The sequence below is a fragment of the Saimiri boliviensis genome, chromosome 10 (assembly GCF_048565385.1).
Source record: "Saimiri boliviensis isolate mSaiBol1 chromosome 10, mSaiBol1.pri, whole genome shotgun sequence".
NCBI classification, from domain to species: Eukaryota; Metazoa; Chordata; class Mammalia; order Primates; family Cebidae; genus Saimiri; species Saimiri boliviensis.
The window spans coordinates 76244861-76269293 of NC_133458.1; the positions used below are offsets into that span (position 1 = coordinate 76244861).

General features: G+C 35.4%; 1 long non-coding RNA gene across 1 annotated transcript in view; it reads right to left on the minus strand.

Moving 5' to 3' along the window:
- The window catches only part of LOC141580099 (uncharacterized), a 355445-nt gene that overhangs the window by 60035 nt on the left and 270977 nt on the right, over positions 1–24433 (minus strand). The window lies entirely within an intron of this gene.

A 24433-nucleotide genomic window follows, 5' to 3' on the forward strand; every position in this document is an offset into this window, starting at 1 on the left:
ATTGTCCACCATAAAAATTATGCCAAAGTATGATCCCACCAAAAATATATAAAAACTCCTAATTCTCCACATCCTCTCTTCCATAAATGTGAACTGGACATGTCACATACCAACTCTATAACCCTAGACAAAATGAATGAACTTCTCTAAGCTGCTGTGTGCTCTGCAGTTGGAATGGAGAGGAAAGAAAAGACTCAAAAAGCATTTCAGAAGTTGAATCAATCAGACTGTCTGCTCATTTGGCTAAAGCAGGGGAAAGGAAAGGGAAAGTCAACGTTAAAGTGCTCTGCAACTAAAAAGATAATAATGTCCCTAGCTAGGCTCCAAAAAGCAGAATGAGCAGCCACTTTTTGAAGGAACAGTAATAGTAATACATTTGATTTTTGACACGTTAATTAAGAGGGGATCATGCATCTGGAAAGAATGGAAAGGCAGATAGTGAGAAGAAAAGATCGAGCAGGAGGATGACAAAGGTCTTTTTACCCTATAGGGTGCTTAGCACCATTCTAGGAGCGTTATAGTTGCACCATAGCCAGGGACATTCAGAAGCAAACTAAGAGGTGAAAGAAACAGGATTTGATCATTTATGCCACAAACCTAAAAGCAAAGCAATTCTACTAATACCTGTGTTTGCATCTACTCCCCTACCTACTATTGTAACACCCTTAATGTTATCTTTACTTCTTTTTCTTTATTTTTTAAAAGACATTTATTCAGCGTCACAATCAGACTATTACATTTAGCAATCAACAGCATGGATGCAAAAAAAAAAAAGAAAAGAAAAAGAAAAAGAAAAAAATCTACATTAAAACCCTTTGTTGGAATGCTTTACACTTTCCACAGAAAATAACCTGTTATACAATTAGTCACAAATAGAGCCCTCAAGTTTTTTGCCCATACACATGAGTATTTGTCTAAATCATGTCTTCTTCGTAGCAGCTAGGCCCTGCCGCCACTGTGCTTGGCTGAGTTCACAAATCTGTTGTAACCTGGAGCTTCCCTGTCACTTCTCTGGCTCTCCTCTCCTGCTAAGCTTTGTTTCCTAATTAAAATCTTCTGCCACTGCCATAGCTACTGCTGCTACTGGAACCGCCATAGCCACCTTGGTTTCATGGTTTGGCAAAGTATTGGCCGCCACCACCATAGGGGCCAGAGCTTCTGCCTCCAAAGTTTCCTCCGTTCATGGGTCCAAAATTTGAAGACTGATTGTTGTAACTGCCAAAATCATTGTAGCTTCCACCACCTTCAAAATTGCCTCCATCATTACCAAATCCATTATAGCAATCCCCACTGTCACCATATCCACCAACACCACAGCTGCCACCAAAGCCACCATGACCACTGAAGTTTCCTCCACGACCAAAGTTGTCATTCCCACTGAAACCACCTCCACGACCACCACCAAAGTTTCCAGAACCACCTCAACCTCTTTGACTGGATGAACACTAGCCATCTCTTGCTTTGACAGGGCTTTCCTAATACAGTAATTTTTAAAAAGTTTTCCCTCAATTGTTCAGTAAATTCAGATATAACTATGGCAGTAATGGTGGGCCGTATGTCACAAAAAAAGTTATGCTTTAATATTATAAATAGATTTGGCATTTCATTAACTGCTTTTTATTAAATAGATGACTTACATGAAGGAGAAACCAAATACAAGATAAAGACAGGACAAGTGCTGGATAAATGGATAAATGTAAACTGATAAAATCTAATTCAAATGACACTAAACACTCTCTGTAACTGAACCTCTGTATTGGTCAGGGTTCTCTAGAGGAACAGAACTAATAGGATATATATTTAAGTATGTATATATAAAGGGGAGTTTATTAAGGAGTATTAACTCATACGATCACAAGGTCCCACAATAAGCCATCTGTAAGCTGAGGAGCAAGGAAACCTGTCCAAGTCCCAAAGCTGAAGAACTTGGAGTCCCATGTTCGTGGGCAGGAAGCAAGCATACAGCACAGGAGAAATATGTAAGCTAGAGGCTAAGCCAGTCTTGTCTTTTCACTTTCTTCTGCCTGCTTTTTATTCTGGTGCATTGGCAGCTGATTAGATTGTGCCCACCCAGATTAAGGGTGGGTTTGCCTTTTCCATCCCAGTGACTCAAATGTTAATCTCCTTTAGCAACACCCTCACAGACACACCCAGAATCAGTACTTTGCATCCTTCAATCCAATCAAGTTGATAGTATTAATCATCAGAAAGCCCACCCCTTGTCAACTTGAACTCATACACATCTCCTGAGATCACACATAATCTTGAAAGAAAGACAATGGCATGGTCATAATTATGCCTAACATAATACAACTATCTTTGCACAACCAGAAACACACCAATTCCCAATCAAAATGCTATTACATAAAGTTAATAACACTTAAATGCTGATATGAAGCCAATAATTCTTATGTCACATAAAAAAGGAAAAAGGAAATAAATGAAGATATTTTCTCAGTACAACTGTATACATCCATAAACATGTTTTTAACAAAAGGAGGAGGAAATACTCATGACAATTATAGTCCTCATTTCTGTAACTGGTCATGTCATCATAAAGGGTATTGATGGCTACCTGCTTCTACTACCCATTCTGTATTCCCTTTGCCTTCAGCAAACACAATAGCAGGGCATGTTTTTCTTATTGGTTGAGTGACCCAAACCTTCATTTCTTCATTCCTGAAGGGTCTGGGCCAATTGTTGCCCTGCCTGGATTGGGCTGTTGTAGTTTCTCATCGACCTTAATTACAGGTTATGGCAATACAAAGAGACACCCAAGGGATCTCCTGTATTTCACAGGTACTCTTCCTTATCTCCATTGTGGAGTAATAGACTGATTTTATCTTGATAGTCTGGGTCAATCACCCCAGCCAACACTGTAACTGCCTTCTTAGCCTGTTCACCTAAAGGTAAGAGGAACCCAAAGTGTCCAGGTGGCAACCTTAACTTCCAGTTTAATGGAATCATTGTTGTCTCCTGTTGGCAGCATTCCTCCCTCTGGAACTAAGACCTCTAGACCAGTGTAGCATAACATCATGGAAACAGGAAGTAAAACTTTTGCTAGTGGAGCCCTAAGGATGATGGTGAGTGATGCCACTTCCAACTCTTGATTCCTAGACCTGTGATTAATTACCCAAAGCCAGAGCTATACAACAGTCAGACTATTCTGATTGCTGCTTTGCCTCTACTGTTCTTTACAGTAGCTATGCCCCCATTGCCTTTGACTATTGAGTGACACCACTTGACCCCTGCTGCCCTGGGACCCAATTATTCCCATTGCATTTAAATTTTGTAGTTGAGTGTCTATGGTTTCCACTGTTACATCTCACATAGAGAGAAGAGCAATTACAAGACGCTTCAAAGATGCAGGTGCTGCCCTCACAAACCTGTTTCACAAAGCATTGGTCAAAATTATATCTTCTGGACCATCCCAGCTTGGATGAGTAAGTCTAAAGTTACTAATTCACACTAGCAGTCCAATCTCCCTAAGCCTTTGGATCCCCTCCACTACATTAAACCAAGGAAGATAAGGCATCTTTCCACCTCACTCACAATGGGCCATCGTTTAATCCATATTTCAGCTAACCAAGCAAATAAACTATTTGAACCTTTTTTAACTCCCAGTCTCCAACATTAAGTGCAGAGCCCCTGTTTAGTGGGCCAAATCAATAAGTTCAGCCTGATCCAACTCTGTGTTCCTTCCACCATCATCCCAAACCCTTAATATCCATTCCCATGCCTGTTCTCCAGATTTGTTTATATAAATCAGAAAACTCAAGCAGTTCTTTTTGAGTGTAGTGCACCTCCTTATGGGTCAGACTCAGAACTTCACCTCCAGGCACCCACTGGGACTTTAGCCTAGTTATAGGTCTAGAAGCAAACAGGGGTGTTGGGGTGGCTTCTAAGGAGAATCAACATGATCTTGCCTGGCAACTGCCTCAGGGGAGGCTATCACTGTTGCCTCAGGCAGTGCAGGGTTTATCTTCTCAGATAACGGTGCAAAGGCTGATGGCAGTTTGGGTCTAGAGGAAATGTTGCCAGTACTGGGGATGTGGAAGCTGTTTCTTCTGGGAAAAAAGGTTCATCAGAGTTTATAAGCTCAGTGTCCCCAGCTTCATCAGGGATCTCCCACACAACCCCATTCCAAGTGGCAGAGTCCCATTATTTTCCAGTTAATTCCCTCACTTAAACAACAGTCAGCTGATGAGGTTGTGCATGCACCTTTCACTGAGCTTGTGTCTCATTTTCCACAACTTCAGCTCTTTCTCTACGGGAGATAAGACTCTCTCACTCAGGGCAATCTTAACAGATTTGAGGCTCAGTATCTGCTTCTGAAGCCGGAAATTAGAATCCCTGAGTACATCACTTTCTTTCATCCAGTTCACTGGACAAAGTGAACTTAGGAGCAACCAAGCAACTTCATTACGTTCCTTAATTCTCCACATACAGTCAGAGGTATTAGGTATAGAAACACTTAACTTCTTGCCTCTCACAAGTGGTGTATCAGGAGGGTCAAATGCATTTCTTTGGCATAACTCTCTAAACAGTTTCAGCCAAGGACTAACAATGTTCTCCATACTATTAACAGTAGAATCCTTAGCATTTGGGGGTCTAATCATATTAAACAGCCAACTACAAAAACCCACAAACCAATGAAAGAACTCCATCCTTGACACTAAATATTAATCATCACAACCTCCTAGATGTTTTGGGCAAAATAATATTTATTTTTTTCTTATTTATTACCGACTCACATTCTTCAGTTCTTCAATTACCTTATTTTGGAATTTGTTAAAAAATAACAGTTTACACTTATTGTACACTATTTCTAAAGGAAAACACAAATTTCCCTTTAAATCCTTCTAAATTATAATAGATCAAGTAACCACAAACCACAATTACAAAGAAACAAATCTGCATATTTGGTGAGTTAGACCTATCATTTGAGACAAAGGAATTATTTGGTAACAAACAATTTTCTTTGGCAATTCCTTCCCAATTCAGTAGTACTTGTGTAGCTGTCAATCATGATCTCATGCTCTCCTAGTCACCAAAATGACCACATGGTGCAAACAACGCTAATGGTTCTGCTCCAGAACTTTACAAATTAGACAGAATCTCTTTACATCTGTGGATTACAAATTCAAAGGGTTTGTACCTGATGCAATGACTCTGTTTCCTGCTCCATGTTGAGAATCAACAAACATAAAAGATCAGGGAATAGGAAGAGCTGGAGACAGACTACTAGTAACAATGAAATACCTTTCAGTCTCTGATACCTGATTTCTCTACTCCTTTCATTCTCTAAGTATGCACCTCAACTAAATAAGCCAATAAATACCCTTTTAGCTAGAGACAGACTGAAGAGGAGTCGTGTGGTTTTCTATTGAAAGAATACTAATAGAGATAGAAAGAACAATGTGTCAGAACAAGAAAAATTACTCTTAAGGAAATTGTAAAATGTACATATACTATATTACTTATAAGAAATTGACCATATAAAAATTGTAGAAAAACAAAATAAAAATGCTGTTATAATATCATTCCATTTCTTACCTTTATAACTGAATGATTCAATTGCTTAGAATTATATTATTGCAAATTATTTAAGTAGCACAGACATACAATTGCACCTTACTACTAATGTGCCACTGCAACACACAAATTAGGGTAGAATATGGCAATATGACCTTATTTTCTTCAGTGATAATAGTGTGGGTGATTCCTATGTAAAATATAATTTACCTATACTTTAGAGATTAAATTTTGAAAAATTAGAGAATTTAATACTGGTATACAATGCAGCATGCATTATAATATATATGCAAACATACTCTATTACATAAGGTTACCAAAACAATTCACATCTAAACAAATGAAAAATAATAAAGACAACAGACAGGAAGGTAAAATAAACAGAACACAGTAAATAAAATCCACAACTGAACTCAACACTTTAAAGTGCCATTCCTGAAACAGGCTCACAACACTCAGTAAGAATTTTATAGCATTGTCAGGAATTGTAGTTTCTAGAACAGTTTGACTTTTCAGTAGGGTACCAAAATGCAATACTCAACAAACTCTTACAACCTGTTACATTTAATTCACAAATAATTTATTATGATTTTTGTAATGACCTACTTAATAACTGAAAGATTTTTTAAAATTGGTAAACGACTTTAATACCAAAAGTTTACAAAACTATTCAGTTATACAAATGGAATGAAGACATTTTATAATCCATTGCCTACCCATTGAAATAAAATCAATACTGATGGAGCTGGGAAAATACTTTGAAAATAATTTATTAAAATACAAAGAGCCTTATGCATCCATCTAGCAGGTAGAAGACCAAACATCAATTTATCCCAGAACTAAAATCTTCCTGTTGGATCCTGCTTTGGACAATACTATTTTTGTTGTTGTTGTTGTTCTAACAACTAGCTCATCAAATCTCTTGTCAATTTGAGATGAGTCCCTCAGAACTATAATAAACAGACCCGAAATAAAGTCATCAGAAATGCTTTCATTTATGAAACCCTGTTTAGACACTTTCAATTAGAAGCCAGGAGGCTAACTAATCACTTTTCAGATCTAGATCATCTGTGTACACCTCCACCCCCAAATATAAATCCATAGGACTTAAACTGACTCCATCTCCCACTCCCTTCTATAACATTCTAGTTCCTGTTAAAGCACCATCCTCATTCTTAACCTGTCATTTTAATTTCAGTGATATATGTAATTGGCAACAATATTGCTTATTTCCTCCAACTTTTCTTTCACATTCTTGTCTTAAAATTCTGCTTATATAAGCCAATCATATGCTATGTTAACTTTTGGAGAAATCTTTGATCCTTTTCTGTTCACTAGCATGGGTACCCTTTTAAAATTCTCTGAGAATTGTCTACCATTTTCACACTTAGCAAACTGTATTGTGATTGATTTGGTTGCATTGTAGGCTATGAACAGGGAGGTTAATATTACCACATTCCTACTTTTAACATATTTTCGATATGGAGTAGGCGCCATAAGTTGTATTAAATGGATAAACAAAGTCAGGAAGAAAGGAAAGAAATAATAAAAAGAAAGGAAGAAAAAAGGGAGTGACATGGAACAAAAAAGATAAGAATGAAACAATAAAATAATATATGCACAAATATGTAGAAGAAGAAACATAATGTATGTGTAGTAGTAATACACTCCAATTCTAACTTCACACTGAAAATAATGCAGAGAAAAACTGCAAACCTCTGCAGTCGATCACTGAGAACTCATAAGGAATGTGAATAAAGACAAGAGCAAGTCAGAAAGGGGGTTCAAACCATGATCAGAAAGGCAATGGCCTAAGTAAGGTGTCACATGTGCTTGTAATTACTTAATTATATTTTGAAGCCAAAATTAACTAAAAATAGGTTGACATGTATCCCTTTTGCTGCACTATTGTGGTGGTAGTTACATGGAGAGTCCTGAGTCAAAAGAACACATTTTGCTAATTGTAAACCAGAAACAGCTAAAACAGAAAAATCAAAAGTCTCCTTGTAAAGCTCACTGTGGGGTAGCATTATGAGATCTTTGGGGTGTAAATTTTCTTCCTGGAAACCTCTGTGGCCAGTGAAGCCTTTGCCGAAATTCTTCTCCTGTATCCAGGAAGAATGAGGTATTGAGGTATGCACACAAGAGATGAGTGAAGACAGACAAAGAGATTCATTTAGTGTTAGAACAGCTCAGAATAGACCCCTAGTGGGTAGCTCCTCTCTGTAGGCAGGTCGTCCTGTTGTGTGTTCAGCTCTCAGCAGAGAGGAGGCCTTGGAGAGAGGATGGCTCCTCTCCACAGGCAGGTCATTGGACATCTCTGCAGGTGCTTGAAGCTCTCAGCAGAGAGGGTAGCTCCTCCCTGCAGTTGGTCATCCCTTCATCTCTCTGCCCTCTGCTCTGGCTGATCCTGGGCTTTTATGGACCTCACAGGGGAGGAAGGGCCTGCCAATTGGTCCATTGGCAACCATGGGTTGCCCGGAGGTATCACAAGTCCCCACTCTCATCACAAGGACTGGCTCGGCTTCCAACCTTCGGGCTCTCCCTGGCCTCAAGGTGGGGCCTTCCCGGGACCCGTCCACTTCCATCCAGGGATCTGTCTGCCTCCCGCTGCCATTCATAGCCCCAGGGTTCATCCCCAACCTCATTCCCTAATTGGGGCTGATTGTGGAGATAAGGGAGAGGCCAGGCAGCAGGAAAAGATGAGCAAACACCATCGAGCCAGGAGGGGAGTGAGGAAGCCTTCCCAGCCCAAGGATGCAGGCTGCAGAGATACCCAGAGGTCCGAGGCGTGGGAGGGCAGCAGCAGCTGCACCCAAGGAGGTCCCACCCCGCCAACTCAGAAAGGGTCAGGTTCCCTCTTGTCCCCAGCTCCTGCCTGCCCTGTGAAGCTGGAGGCCCAGGTCTGCAACTGCGGGTCTCGCGGCTGCAGCTGCACCCAGGAGGACAAATCCTGCCTGGTCCCAGCCTCCCTGTCAAGAGTACAGGGAGGCCCCAATCTGCAGCTGCAGTTAGGGGAGGGATCCTGCCTGCAGAGCAGGAGGCCTGGGTTTGCAGCTGCGATTTGGGCTGCTGCAGTGGCACCAGGGAAGCTCCTGCCCCAATTCAGAAGGGGCAGAGCTCCCAATGGCTCCATGGAGTATGCAGCCTTCAGCCATGCCTTTTTGCTGCAACAGGAGTGATGGCAGCCACTGCCATCAGTATTAAAACGGTTGCTCCTAACAAATGCTTCCTTCACATGGATTGAAAAAACAGATAGTTGAAAAATTTGAATCAAATTTGGATCAAAAGAATAATCTTCACCCTGAATATGCTGAACAAGTATTGCCCATTTGATCTGGAAGATACTTCCATGATATAATGTTATTTATCCAATGTAATTTCAACATTTTTCAAATTTTTATATGAATGAATATTAAAATTTTGTCTCTCATTCTAATTTTACTATGTTTTAACCAACATAACTTAAAATATCACCTTTAAAATGGCCTTATTTATGCATTTCATACTATTTTCAAAAAGACATGTTCATTCCAGAACATCACGGCAGCACTTTTCAGTGAAAATGCCTCTGGTTTTAAAACAGATGCAGCCAAAATCATTGCTGTATAAGGCTGGTGATTTAAAATTTACTCCTGGTCACTCAACCATTTATACTACTTACTATGGGCTACTCAAGTTAATCATTTAATAGTTTATGGTTAATAAAATACAGTTACTTTAAGAGGTAAATTATTGCTAGAACAAAGTAATTTATTTTTGATATATAAGATATAAAAAGATTGTAATATAAAGCACAATAAAAAGCCATTCACCTTATAAACACCTCCTTTTATCAATATGGTTTCTTTCCCTCTGTATAAACTATTCTTTTAAGCTATTGCTATGAATCTTGTTTCAACAGCGTAACAAGCATATTCCTAGAAGAACAAATATGTCAATATGTAATTACATATTTAAGGTATTTAATTCATGTCAATTTTATTTTCTCATAATCTAGTTGTAATTTTAAAATACAGGTTTATTCACAAATGAGAGTCTACAAATTTCACTAAATTTTCCAAAAATATACACAATTACTCCAAACTATTTTAAAACTATTTAAAATATTTCTATCACACACCCAATTGACACATCTCAGATTATTCCCTGATATTAAAATAGCATCATGTCTCTTTATTTGTAATTTCACTTTATCGTAATATATAATTTTTGTCTCAAGGTCCTGTTTTATTTTGCATTATTCTAATTTATTAAACATGATTTTTTATTTTTAAAAATGTTTACTGATATATATTTGTATATTTATACTAGATACAACTGATATTTTGTTACGTGCATGGAATGTATAATAATTTAGTCACAGTATTTAAGGTATTCATCATCTAGATCAGTTATCATTTCTTTTTCTTTTTTCTTTTTTTCTTTTTTTCTTTTTTTTTTTTTTGAGGGTAGAGGGGTCACACACTTTTTTTTTTCTGAATGTTGTTCATTTTTAAAAAAAATAATTTTAATTTTTTTAAGTTCTGGGACACAAGTAAAGAATGTGCAGGGTATTCTACATAAGTATGTATACATGTGCCATGGTGGTTTGCTGCACCTATCAACCCATTATCTATGTTATAAGCCCCACACGCATTCGGTGTTTGTCCTAATGCTCTCCCTCCCCTTTCTCCCCATCTCCCACAAGCGCTGGTGTGTGATGTTCCTCTCCCTATGTCCATGTATTCTCACTGTACAACTCCCACTTTTGAGTGAGAACATGTGGTGTTTGGTTTTCTGTTCTTGTGTTAGTTTGTGGAAAATGATGGCTTCCAGCTTCATCCATATCCCTGCAAAGGATATGAACTCATTCTTTTTATGGCTGCATAGTATTCCATGGTGTATGTACACCACATTTTCTTTATCCAGTCTACCACTGATGGGTATTTGGTTGGTTCCAAGTCTTTGTTATTGTAAATAGTGCTGCAATAAACATATGTGTACATGTGTCTTTATAGTAGAATTATTTTAATCCTTTGGGTATATACTCAGTAATGGGATTGCTGAGTCAAATGGTATTTCTGCTTCTAGATCCTTGAGGAATTGCCACAGTCTTCCAAAATGGTTGAACTAATTTATACTCTCACCAACAGTGTAAAAGCATTTCTATTTCTCCATATCCTCTCCAGCATCTATTGTTTCTTGACTTTTTGATAATCACTATTCTGATTGGCATGAGATGATATCTCAATGTAGTTTTGATTTGTACTTCTCTAATGATAAGTGACGATGAGCTTTTTTACATATGTTTGTTGGCTGCATAAATTGTCTTTTTAGAGGTGTCTGTTCATACATTTTGCCCACTTTTTGATGGGTTGTTTGTGTTTTTCTTGTGAATTTTTCTTTTCTTTTCTTTTCTTTTTGAGACAGATTCTCACTGTGTAGCCCAGGCTGGAGTGTAGTAGCACAATCTTGGCTCATTGCAACCTTCTGTGTCCCCGTTCAAGCAATTTTCCTGCCTCAGCCATCCAAGTACCTCAGATTATAGGTGCATGACACCATGACCAGCTAATTTTTGTATTTTTAGTAGAGATGGGGTTTCTCCATATTAGCCAGGTTAGTCTTAAACTCCTGACCTCCTGATCCACCTGCCTCAGCATCCCAAAGTACTGGGATTACAGGCGTGAGCCACCATGCCTGGCCATGAATTTAACTTTTTTGTACATTCTGGATATTAGACCTTTGTCGGATGGGTAGATTGCAAAAATTTTCTCCCATTCTGTAGGTTGCCTGTTCATTCTGATGCTAGTTTCTCTTGCTGTGCAGATGCTTTTTAGTTTAATTAGGTCCAATTTGTCATTTAAAGCTTTTGTTGGAAACACTTTTGGTGTTTCAGTCATGAAGTATTTGCCCATACCTGTACCCTGGATGGTATTTCCTAAATTTTCATTTAGGGTTTTTATTGGTTCTGAGTTTTACATTTAAGTCTTTAATCCAATTGAGTTAATTTTGGTATAAGGTATAAGGAAGAGGTCCAGTTTCCGTCTTCTGCCTATGGCTAGCCAATTTTCCTGGCACCATTTATTAAATAGGGAATCCTTTCCCCATTACTTGTTTTTGTCAGGTTTATTGAAGATCAGATGGTTGTAAGTGTGTGATGTTATTTCTGAGGTCTCTGTTCTGTTCCATTGGTCTATATCTCTCTTTTGGTACCAATACCATGCTGTTTTGGTTACTGTAACTTTGTAGTACAGTTTGAAGTCAGGGAGTATGATGCCTGCTTTGTTCTTTTTGCTTAGGATTGTCTTGGCTACATGGGCTCTTTTTTTGGTTCATATAATATTTAAAGTAGTTTTTTTCTACGTTTCTGAAGAAAGTCAATGGTAGCTTGATGGGAATAGCACTGAATCTATAAATTACATTGGGCAGCATGGCCACTTTCATGATATTGATTCTCTGTATCCATGAGCATGGATGTTTTTTCATTTGTTTATATACTTTCTTATTTCTTTGAGTAGTGGTTTGTAGTTCTCCTTGAAGAGGTTCTTCATGTTCCTTGTAAGTTGTGTTCCTAGGCATTTTATTCTCTTTGCAGGTATTGTAAATGGGAATTCATGATGACTCTCTGCTTTCTATTGTTGGTATAATAGGAATGCTTGAGATTTTTGCACATTGATTTTGTATGCTGAGACTTTGCTGAAGTTGCTTATCAGCTTAAGGAGTTTTTGGGCTGAGATGATGGGGTTCTCTAAATATACAATCATGTTGGCCAGGTGCAGTAGCTCACATCTGTAATCCCAGCACTTTGAGAGGATGAGGCAGGTGAATTACAAGGTCAAGAGACTGAGACCATCCTGGCCAACATGGTGAAATCCCATCTGTACTAAAAATATGAAAATTACCTGGGTATGGTGCTGTGCATCTGTAGTCCCAGCTACTGAGGACAGGCAGGGAGGCAGGAGAATTGCTTGAACCTGGGATGCAGAGGTTGTAGTGAGCCCAGATAGCCCCATTGCACTCCAGTCTGGTGACAGAAGGAGACCCCATCTCAAAAAAAAAAAAAAATACAATCATGCCATCTGCAAAGAGAGACAACTTGACTTCCTTTTTGATGTGCTACTGGAATTGTTTTGCCGTATTTTATTGAGGATTTTTGCATCAATGTTCATCAGGGATATGGGCCTAAATTTTTCTGTCTTCATTGTGTCTCTGCCAGGTTAGGTTATCAGGATGATGCTAGCCTCATAAAATGAGTTGGGGAAGAGTTCCTCTTTTTCTATTGTTTGGAATAGTTTCAGAAGGAATGGTACCAGCTCTTCTTTGTACCTCTGGTAGAATTAGGCTGTGAATCCATCTGGTCCTGGGCTTTTTTTGGTTGGTAGGCTGTTAATTACTGCCTCAATTTCCAAATTTGTTTTTGGTCTATTCAGGAATTCAACTTCTTCCTGGTTTAGTCTTGGGGTGTATATGTCCAGGTATTTATCATTTTCTTCTGGATTTTCTGGTTTATTTGCATAGAGGTTAAACAGCCTTTTTAAATATCACTTATTATTGTGTTAGTAGTAATCTTAGGATATGAGAGATCTAAGCTCCTACCAGTTATTATCAGAGGCAACTACATATTACTATAATTTATTATATAATACCATATTCTCACTATAGTCATATTATAATCTTAAATAACAACAGGATGTATATGTTTGCTTTGGGGGAAATAATAAAAGGCAGAATTTGCTGAAGCAGGAAAAATCAGAAATCAAAGAGTATTCTCTTTCCAAAAATATGGCCGATTAGGTATCATGACTGATTTCAGATTATTCATTTTAGTATAAACAACAAAAAATTCGGTTAAACCCCATATCTGTTTAAGCATCACTGATGTAGGAAGTGAATAATACTTAACATTAGAAATATGACAAAACAGGAAACTAGAAGTGAAAAGAGCACTGAAGCTAATATTCATCTTGAGATAAAATGTGAAAAGGAAAACATCAAGGAAATCCAATGGGGGACATCCTAAAAAATACCTGATCAATACTCAAAAATGTCTTAAAATCAAATATAAAAAATGTCTGATAAACTGTCACAGCCCAGATCTTAAGACATGAGCTCTAAATGTAGCCAATCAAGGACGGGATTCTGGAACATACAGGGAACTTTGTGCAACAACTAGCCAAGTATGCTCATTTGCCTTTTCTGTGACATCTTCTATGACTGTCCCAAGGTGAAGGACGAAATTTTTCTCTCTGTAACAAAAAACCCTTCTCATCAATCAGCAACGATCATATGCCATGATGCATCATTTTTCCATCAGTTAATAATTCTACCCTGCAATTAAACCACTTGGTAGAGAGCTATGGATAAGTTATGTAGCTCTGTGTAGTTCAGGTGTTTAGCACAGGTCCTTGAGTAAAAGAAAGGTCTTCAATATTGTTGACAATGCTGTATTTAATATCTAATTTTTTTTAAATTAAGGGAACACACAGCCCTGTTAATAGGCTTGATGAAAATGGCTTCACAAGAGTGCTAAAGAAGACCTCTCTTTGACTCCCCATTTCTTTAGAAATATCAGGGCCGTATTTCTCAGACAGGAGTTAATCTTGCATGTTACCTTGTCAGTGGTCCTCATTAATTCATAGTCTGTTTCCTCAACCTTACAGATTCAAATGTTACCTTTCTGAAGGTAGATTATTATCTGTAAATAAGCTGACAAGTCAATGTTAAGCAGTCTTAAACAAAAATAAAAATAATAGCTAACAATTTATACATGAAAACGATTACTAGGCCCAGGCCTATAACAAGAATGAATTTACAGAAAATTATAATATTAACGAAATAAAAATCACAAAATGAAATAATTGAACTGTCTTAGGGTAGGTGATATTTATTCATCCGTTTATTGTGCCATGATGAATCAGTTTTCCATCACTTCTGTATATATTCATGTCAGTATACTCAAAACAGAGGCCGCTTATCTAAAATAAGATCACTTTCTATTCTAACAAAATTAACATATTTTTCAGTCTTAATTTTTCTTTTTGTATTCTATTTTTTACATTTTTCTACATTACTAGACAGAATACATATTATTCCTATAGTGAAACTGAAATGACTCTACTCTTCCAAGTATTTACAAGAGTGAGAATACTCTTTCCTGCATTTCTCATATTGGATTGTTATTTCCAAAAGCAAAATTTCTGAACCCCATTTTGACTTGGTGACAAGTCAGGTTTTTAAAAATTTAAAAAAAAAAATCTTTGCTCCCAAATAAAGGACCTTGTTATAACAACCATGGTAGAATATAGAAAGGCTCTCAATTTCAGAAATTCCCAAATAGCAGCTGTGTACATAAGGATTGGTAGCTTCTGAGTTGGTGGGTTTTCCTGCCACTAAGTATTAACAAAGAGAAAGTAGCAGTAATATTAGTAGGAAACTCAAATATAACTGGAGAAAATCTAGCCTACCATTATTCAGAAAGTGAGACGCAGAGGGGAATTTAGGGTAAATGAAGCCATATAAATCAACAAATTTATAATTGTAATCCCAAAATCATAATAAATGATCTAACTTCTATTTAGCAAAGGCCTGATCCAAAGAGCTAAAAAATTGGGCTGCATAACATGGTTTGAGGAATTTTTTAATAGATCAGAACCTGTCTTTTGTTAGTTTGTTGGAATAAATTATTAAGTTTTGATTTGTTTTACATTAAATTAATGTCCTTTCTGTAACTTGAAAGGGACAGTGAGGTGAGATAATATTTATATTTCTTAAAAATGTTCCACAGAACAGCTTTTAAGAAGAATGAATTTTTCAAGACAGAAAGATATGAAAATGTTAAGGAAGTTTTCTAAAATGATTGGTGTCACCATAGTAGTTTAAGGTCTGAAATTATCTGGTTCATTAAAAAATTAAGTCTTTTTAATGAAATCACAGGATTAAACAAATAATCTTTTCTGTCTTTATTTATTTACTTGGTATAAAATTGAAAACAAAAGAAACTTCTTTGATTAATGACCTCTGCTAATCCTTTTAATAGAACATGTGCCATTTCTTAAATTTTATTTCACTAACAAAGTTTGTGCTAATCATAAATGTCACTCATATAAAAATTTTGCCTAAATCAGGGTGATCTATATTTTATCAGAAGTAACAGAAAGCATGCCAGTCAGTATGGATTTAAACAAGCAATTAGTAAATCAGTTATTAAACATTTTAAACAAATGGCTGCATCAAACCCAAATTATTAAAGTTCAAAGAAACTTCATAGAATCTTGATGGTACAGGTGCCTCTGGATTGCTTAGAATTTCTGCATTCATAAAAGATAAAATGGGTTCATTTTACATTGATATAGTCTTCTTTCCAATTCTAATGTCTTTGTAATCATTTTGAAAATGATTATTGTAACCCAAGTCTTTTTGCTGTCATCCCTTTTCTGATGTTTATAGCTTCTAGGGAATTCAGGTAAATAATGAAAGTCCAAGGGATATCAACTTTTGAACTCGAAAGCATAAACCAGGATTCTTCAGACCTTCCAATTAAACCAGGGCTAGTTCTCCAGCTAAACCTGCAGGACTCTGGGGATACTGGAGTTTGTTGAAATGTGGGATTGTATCAGAGTTTGAGACTTTATTTCTTTACGGATTTTATTGAAAAATTAATTCTAAACACAAACTTCTTGCAATTCTTTGATATATTTTGTTTTTATGATATTGCTCATTTTCTTTAAAAGTACAATTGGGAATGATGACTCAGGCTTGGAATAGCTAACTGTCACAATTTTCTTTGTGGCTAGAATGATAATATAATTTATTACCTTAAAATGGGATAGTTTTGAAAATGAATTTAGTGTAATTTTTTTTTCATGGTGTGAAAATGTTTTAAGTTTAGTTAATTGAGTTTAATTTATTAATTGTAGTAATTATTTATTAGCCATAAATATATTTAATTTGCTTGGAAAGACTATAAAATATCTACAAAAAATTAAATTATCTCTAAAAAGAATATTTCTTTACTTATTTGCCAAAAATCATGAGATGATCATCTAAACAATAAAAATTACATACATAAAGTTAAGTATATACATTAGGTATTTCTTGTTTGTTTCTAATATTATGTATGTTTTTCAGAAGCATTCATTTCAAAAAGATATTCTTTTTAATTTTAGAATAAAATTGCCTATAGCTATTTTAAGAGTTTCATTTTAGGTTTAATACATTAAAATTATTAATACCTTTAATGTAATTTGCTCCATGGCCGACTATATCTTCAAATGAGGAAATATTGTCTTTGTAGGTGCTCATGCATGTTGTACACTCAGAGCACTTCTGGAGGATATTTTAAATTCTAATCCCTATTAGAAATGCATAAGCATTTTAGCCCCAAATATCTTTACTAAAATCTTTTTTCCCAAAATTCCAAATATCATCTTCAACAAGTGTTTTTATAAAATAAAATATTTAAAAATTGCTGGTGTCTATCATTATTTTGAATGTTTTGACAAATTTAGGTGCTATAACATATAAGACCTATTAAATTCATTTCATTCAATTACAGAATATAAGTTAATTAAAAATGTTATCTCAATCAAAAGCTATTAATATTTCTCACAAGAAAGGTTATTCTAAAACACAATTATAACATTTAAAATTAATTTTTATGCTGTTTAAATGCTAAGTATTGAGTTTATTCCATTCTACCTTACTTTTGTGGGGTTATAGTATCTTCCTGTGTGCAAAATTGTTTTTAATAACTGTATTTCACTATACGTTATGCAGGTTTTTAGATTTTTGTGTTACACTTATTGAATATTTTTGTTAAGCATTTCTAACTGAATTTGAACAGAGAAGCAAAATTCATAAAGCTCATTTATAAAAAACCTCAGTGCCATTTTTAGAGTAAGTTAAAAAGCAATCCTCTGACAGCTCAGATATTTCTAAAATCTAACTAATAATAAGCAGCTAAGAAAGATTTCATACCTCCATGGTTAAGGAGGCTTTTGTTTTTTGTTTGTATTCAATGTCAATCTTGATTCAAATGTTTCATAGTTCAGTTACTCTTAATGTGTATGTAAAAACATTTTCAATTTATCAATGATAGCTTCTACTTTGATTCATAAAAAAAATTAATACCAACTTGTTTGAATCTGATATGAATTATGTGTTAACCAGAACTTGTGAACCTTAAGTTTTTACACTTACTAAGCAAATTATTTTTACTAGGACCACAAAAGTTATCTTCATGTGAAAACTACAAATTAAGTTAATCTCTAATGTTGAATTTATTATCTGAATTCAAACTAATATCTGATATTTAACATTCAAGAGCAAACCAGTCTGATTTCATAAATTGGATTTAAAAACAATGAATTATTAAGACTAATTTTGTATTTTAGGCTTCTGATGACATTGGGTTCAAACTATTATTATTTAACTGCTTATGAAGTTCTACTAATGTAGTCAACATATTATTGCTTATGGTTTCACTTTTCCTAGCTACAGAAAGCTACTTGTAGTTATAATTGAGTAAAGTTAATTTTAAATACTCATTTGATACAGAGAAAAATACAGGTGATATGGTTTGGATTGGCCAACCATAGCAAATCTTGTCCAAATCTCAGGGCAAATTGGAAGAGGGGCCTGGTGGGAGGTGACTGAATCATGGGTGAAGATTTCTCTTATGCTGTCCTCCTGATAGTGAGTCAGTTCTCATGAGATTTGATAGTTTAAAAGTGTGTGGCAGATCCCCTCCCTGATTCTTCTTCTCCCCATGATAATACATGCTTGCTTTGCCATTGCCTTCCACCATGATTGTACGTTTCCTGAGGCGTCCCCGCCCTAATTCCTGTCAGTTTGCAGAACTATGAGCCAAGTAAAACTCCTTTCTTTGTAAAGTATCCAGTCTTATCTATTTCTTTACAGCAGAGTGAGAACAAACTAATACACTAACCATTCCTATATCAACCCACTTTGCTTTATTATCAAGTGCCCTTCATATTTTCCTTGAAATGGGTACCAGTTGTTACACCTGGGAAAAATTAGTAAATGAGAAAGAAGTTATTGCCTGTCATGTATCTGATTTAACCACATGAGAGAATGTTATTTCCCTGCTGTGTATCTGAAACCCTAAAAAGCAAGATCACGGCAAGCACAAAGAAGTAAAAAAGAAGAGGTTTATCATCACCACTTCCTTTTTTTTTTTTTTTTTTTTTTTTTAACAATTCTTTACTCAAAGTGAAAAAGAATTCAGACAAATGGTAAATTGAATGGAACAATGGAACAAGAACATGAACTGGAACCGTCACTGCCAAACTGAAAATGCTGGTTTCCCTATGAATAGCTGTATTGCTGTGTTTCCAATTAGTAACTGCAGCATTACAGAAGCATTCCTAGCCTCTAACAACCCACAGTGATGCAGTGAAAATCTGGAGCTATTACACTGCCAGACAGCAAGCAAGCATCAAAAATAGCATGTTGTTTAAAATATGTTATCTTTTTCCACATTTGATGTTTTATGTGTGGGTTTGGCCTTCCATGCACATACCAAATTAACAAAATACTATGTCCAATTTTAACAATAAAGTTGAAAACAGCTACAAATATCATACAAAGTGTAAATATCAAAACTCTGACATGTTTATGTGATTATCATTGAAATCAGTAAAAGTGTAATGGATATTATATAAATTTAATATTCACATTTATAATATCAGATATAATATGACATAATGTTTAACGAAAAAAGGGAGGCCAGTAGAATACACTAGATTATAGTCACATGTACCCTTTACATATTGCAATGTATGCTATCTTGTTTTTAATATTTGGGTTTTTGCATGTATTACAATTTAAGTATTGAATTGCTTTTTTTTTAAATCATGTGTTAGTAGGCTATAACACTATGTGTGAATTTCATTTTAAGATAGTAAAGAGAGAATGGCAAAATAGTTGTAATCAGAGCTTTGAAAAAAATACAATTTTAAAAAAAATCACTGCTGTAGCCAAACTCTATGATTTCATTCATCCCTTGATAGTCCTTGCTTCTGTAGCTTTCCATATTTATTTCTTTTTTACCTATGATAGTCTCCTTTATCTGCCCTTGAAGCATTTGTATATACTACGTCCTACTATTTCATAAGACACAACTTAAATTACTTTCGTAAAACATACCCTAAGTCATTACTTTCTGGACTTCCAAAGTACTTTATCTGTATCTTTTTTTCACAAATAAGTATTAGTAACAAGGATACTAGTTATTCATGTTCTTTTTACTTCTGCAAGTTTTTTGATGGCTGAATAAGTCATGTTTATATTTAAACCATATATCTCACATTTCTTAGTATGTGACAGAGCCCAGTACATTTGGCTGAAGGAATGAATAAAGTTAACACTTCAGATTCATGTTAACTTTGAGTTGTATGAAGAAAGAGAGGACAGTACTAAATGAAGAAATATTAGCATGGGTGAAAGCACACCCATCACCATAGGAGAACTTCTAAGCATTGGAGAGAACCTTTGTTTTTAGAAAGAACAGAAGACAAGATGGAAATGTGGGTGTGAACCAGGTTGTGGAGGGCCTTATCTGCCAATGTAACAAGTTCATAAGAATTCTGTAAGAGTCGGGAGTCTTTGGAAATTAGATTACAATACATAAAATGGATAGAGGTTGTGTAAATACAAGCTTAGATGACCAGTTAGTAAGCAATTTTATTACCTCAAATTAGAAGTAATGACCTCAGTCAGGGAGGCTGGCATAAAAAAAATAAAGGAGACAACATATGTGACATACAATGTTTGTAATGTCAACAATTACAACAAGGCCGATTTATGAAAAAACATGAGGTTTATTGCTTCATAATGCAATGACATTTTAAGAGAAATATGTGTTAGCGGGGGAAGACTCTTTTACTTTGAAGATGAAATTTCATTATGAGTTTGAGGAAATATCTATGTAGAGCCATCCAGCAGGCAAATAGGTTCCAAAAGTTAGAATATGGGTTCCACCCACATAGAAGGAATCACTAAAACTTTGACTATGGGGAGAAAGAAAACGAATGTTATAGATGAAATAATGTCCTCTTCTGAAAGATATTGGGTCCTGGTCCTCCGAATCTGTGACTATGCTGCCGTATATGGCAAAGGAATTTAAAGTAAAAGATAAAAATTTTTGCTAATCAGCTGATTTTAAGATAAATAGATTATACTGGACTACCTGAGCCAGTGCAATATAATCACAGGGTGTATAAAAGTGGAAAGGGAAGGCCTAGAGTAGGTCACAGGGACTCACAGTGAGAAGGCTTGGTCTGACTTTTCAACTCTGAAGTTGAAGGAAGGGGACCATAAGCCGAGGAAAGCAGGTGGTCACTACAATGTGAAAAAGGTGAGGAAGGAAATTCTCTACAAGTACCTTCATAAAGAACCCAGCCCTGCTAACACCTTGACACCCAATGACCCCATTTTGGGTTTCTGGCCGTCCAAAGAGTGAAGCAATATGTTTTTATTACTTTAAGCCATGAAGTTTGTGGCAATTTGGCATAGTACCAACAGAAATCTAATGAAGAAAAAGCAACAGGAATGAGAGCTCATCAGAAGCAAACATAGAGAGGTTACAAGTGAATAAAGTCTGCAAGTGTTCATCAGGAATTGGCAACTAACGTATCAATAATGACATTTGAAAAGACAGTGGGAAGATAATCAATGTCATAAAAATAATAATTTTGAATTCAATTTTCTTGATTTTTAAAAATATTGCAAGAAATGGATTAGACTTGAACAATGGCCATATGTCTCAAAACAATCTTTCCACAAAGGTATTCAAACTTTACATACACAACTGACATCCAGGGAAGTGCTTTAAGTTGCTCATGACTAGAACTAATAGAGGTAAGACCTGAACATGAATTTGGTTTCAATACCTATGATCCTTCTACTGTGAATACTGGTAATCAAATTGCAAAGATTTAAAGACTAAGAAGGTAAAGATATAAGTGGAGTGGGTTTAAATCAATGCCTTCAAGGCATTTGTTCATTAGAAAAATGACGTGATGATTCCTTATAATCAGGGTTTATCAACCTTGGCTCTATTGACATATTGGGCTGGACAAATGTTTTCAGTAGGAGGATGTCCTGGGTGCTGCAGATTGTTCAAAAACATCCCTCACCTCTGCCCACTTGATGCAAGTGGCACCTTCTCCAGGTAGGATTTTAACACTCCAAAATTTCTTCACACCTTGCCAAATGTCCTATGGGAGGTAAAAATCACCTTAGATTAAGAACTACTGTCTTAAATATACTGTGGAGTTAAGAAAAAGGTTATTTTTTATCTTTATTTTTTAATGAAGGAAGTTGTACAGGTAGACCTGAGTATGCTTTCTGACAATAGGAGAAAGAATCATTAGAGAGTAAATGATTGAAAATGCAGGTAAAATAAACAAGGTGAGACAGCATGATCTTTTGGTGCTCGGTATAATGTGTTTCAAGGACCTAGAGTAGCCTAGCCACAAAAAACCTGGTTGAGACTCAGAAGCTGATATTGTGAATGAGAGCACAGAAGTGATTTCCGGGCAGTATTTTCAACATACATTTTGTGAAGGATATTCCCAAGAGCTTTCCTTGAGAACAGGGTCTCTACATCAAATTGTTCTGAAAAATACCTCTTACTATAACTACTGGGGATGTTTATACTACAGAATAGCATTAAAACTTTGAGAAATTATTCAGCATTTCCAAGCTTTCTCCTGTGCAATATCTATTAATATACAAAAGAACATTCAGGAAAATTTAGGCAACATTGGTAAATTTATTAATACCAGTTTAAAAAAAATCATTTATTCATGTGTAAGAAAATGAGTAGGAACCTCTTTGCCATTTCTTTCTATTCCTAAGAAGTATGAAAGATGCAGCCTTTTCTCTATCAGGGCCCCAAACTCACTGTTCTCTTTTGTCCCAAATCCTTGTCCACTTAGTGTTTAACATATGACATCGCACCTTTCTATTAATAATCACTACAACGTATGCATTTATTTTCAGCACACAGTTTTCTGATTTTATTCTTAAAATCACCTTATGTGGTAGATATTAATATCCCTATTTCAGGGTCTAAAGAGTTTAAATAACTTTTTCAGGATCATACACAGATGCCTATCCAACCTCAAAGTCTCTGTTGTTATTCCCCATATCTGTTTCCAAATATAATTGAGACCTTTATCAAAACCTAAGTTAAAGCTTTTCACCAGATATCAATAAGGAGAGATCAGTAATAAAATGATACAAGTCATCACTTGCTCAGTAATCAAAAGATCAAAGACAAATATGTGTGTGTGTATATATATATGCATATATATGACATATATTAATATATTTACAGGTATATATATAGATGCATATATATTTATATATTATGTATAAGGTATATAGGCATCTATCTATGTAAAATATATAGTATACATAAAATCATATATATATATATCACATATATATATATCACATATATATATAAAATGGTAGAAACTAATAAGTGGAAGAAATGGACAATATATCAGCCAATGTCAAATACTTTATAGAAATGTTTGAAAAAATTACCCAAACATCTTAAAAACTACTGAAAAAGAAAAAATAATTAATGTATCTTGACATGGTGTCTTAGTTCTCGCTGCTACAACAATCATATCCTGGGCTAGATGATCTAAAGAAAATACACTTATTTCTCATAGTTCTGTAGCCTAGAAAATTTCAGGTCAAAGTGCTGGCAGATCCAGTGTTTGATGAGAGCTCATCTGGTTTACAGAAGGTTGGATTTTCATTTTATCTTCAGGTGTCAGAAAACAGAGAAAGAAGGAAAGAGTGTCTCTTCTTATAAGAGTGCTGATCTCATTCATGAAAGTTCCTACTTTCATGAATGTACTCTTGTATCCTAGTTACCCTCACCTCCTAGTATCATCACATTAAATTTCAACATGTAAATTTGTAATGACACAAACATTCAATATATAACACATGTCATATAGCCAGAATTATAAAAAAGAGAAAAATTATGGAATAAAATTTGAGTTTGTATAAGAAAAAAAAATGTTTCATTTTAATTTAACTTTCTTCCCTCTTATACTATGACCATACTCTACCCAAAGAATTTAATTAAAATTTCTGTCTCAATATTTCTCATTCAATAGGTGGAAGTGTTCAATCATCACATATTATTGTGAAAATGATGTTAAATAAATATAATAAAACTTAAATGCCTAGTTTATAACAGATACTTAATCATTTGCTAAAACTTTATTCAGAACTGCAAAAGTTACATACTGGAAATGGAAATGATTTCCCATCACAATGCATTTTCCTTGAGGGTATGACTTGTCCAAATTCCTGGAAGAGAAGTCTTTAGTACTTACTCTGCCCCCATACCTAACCATGTCTACATGAACCAGCTAGAATCTTGATGCTCATTAGATTAGGAACAAACTTTTCGAAATTTGGGACAAAATCTGAAAATAAATATTTTAGCTCTGCAGTGTTCAACTAGACTTTTATTGAATCTTGGGTCAATAAAAGCTGAGCCCGCTCACCACTTTGGGTTGCCTGTGATTAAACATTTACAAACAGGTGAGAATGAAGGAGGAGCCTGAATGTGAAGGCAATAGAAAGAAGCAGAGAGAATAGTGGAGCAGAGCTATGGGAAGGAAGGGAAGGAGGGAGACAGGGAGTTAGCGAAAGATTAATTTTCTAATATCCAACTGCTGTAAGGTCTAGCCATATTTCCTTAATTTGGATTCCTCAAGATTCTCCTATGTTTACATAATAATTCCCATTTTATTACATTTCTCTCAGTAGGTTTCAACTCTCTGCAACCAAATTATTGCCAATTTAAGCAGGTTAGGAACTTAAATAAGGCCATTTTGACTACCAATAAGATTCCAGCTGC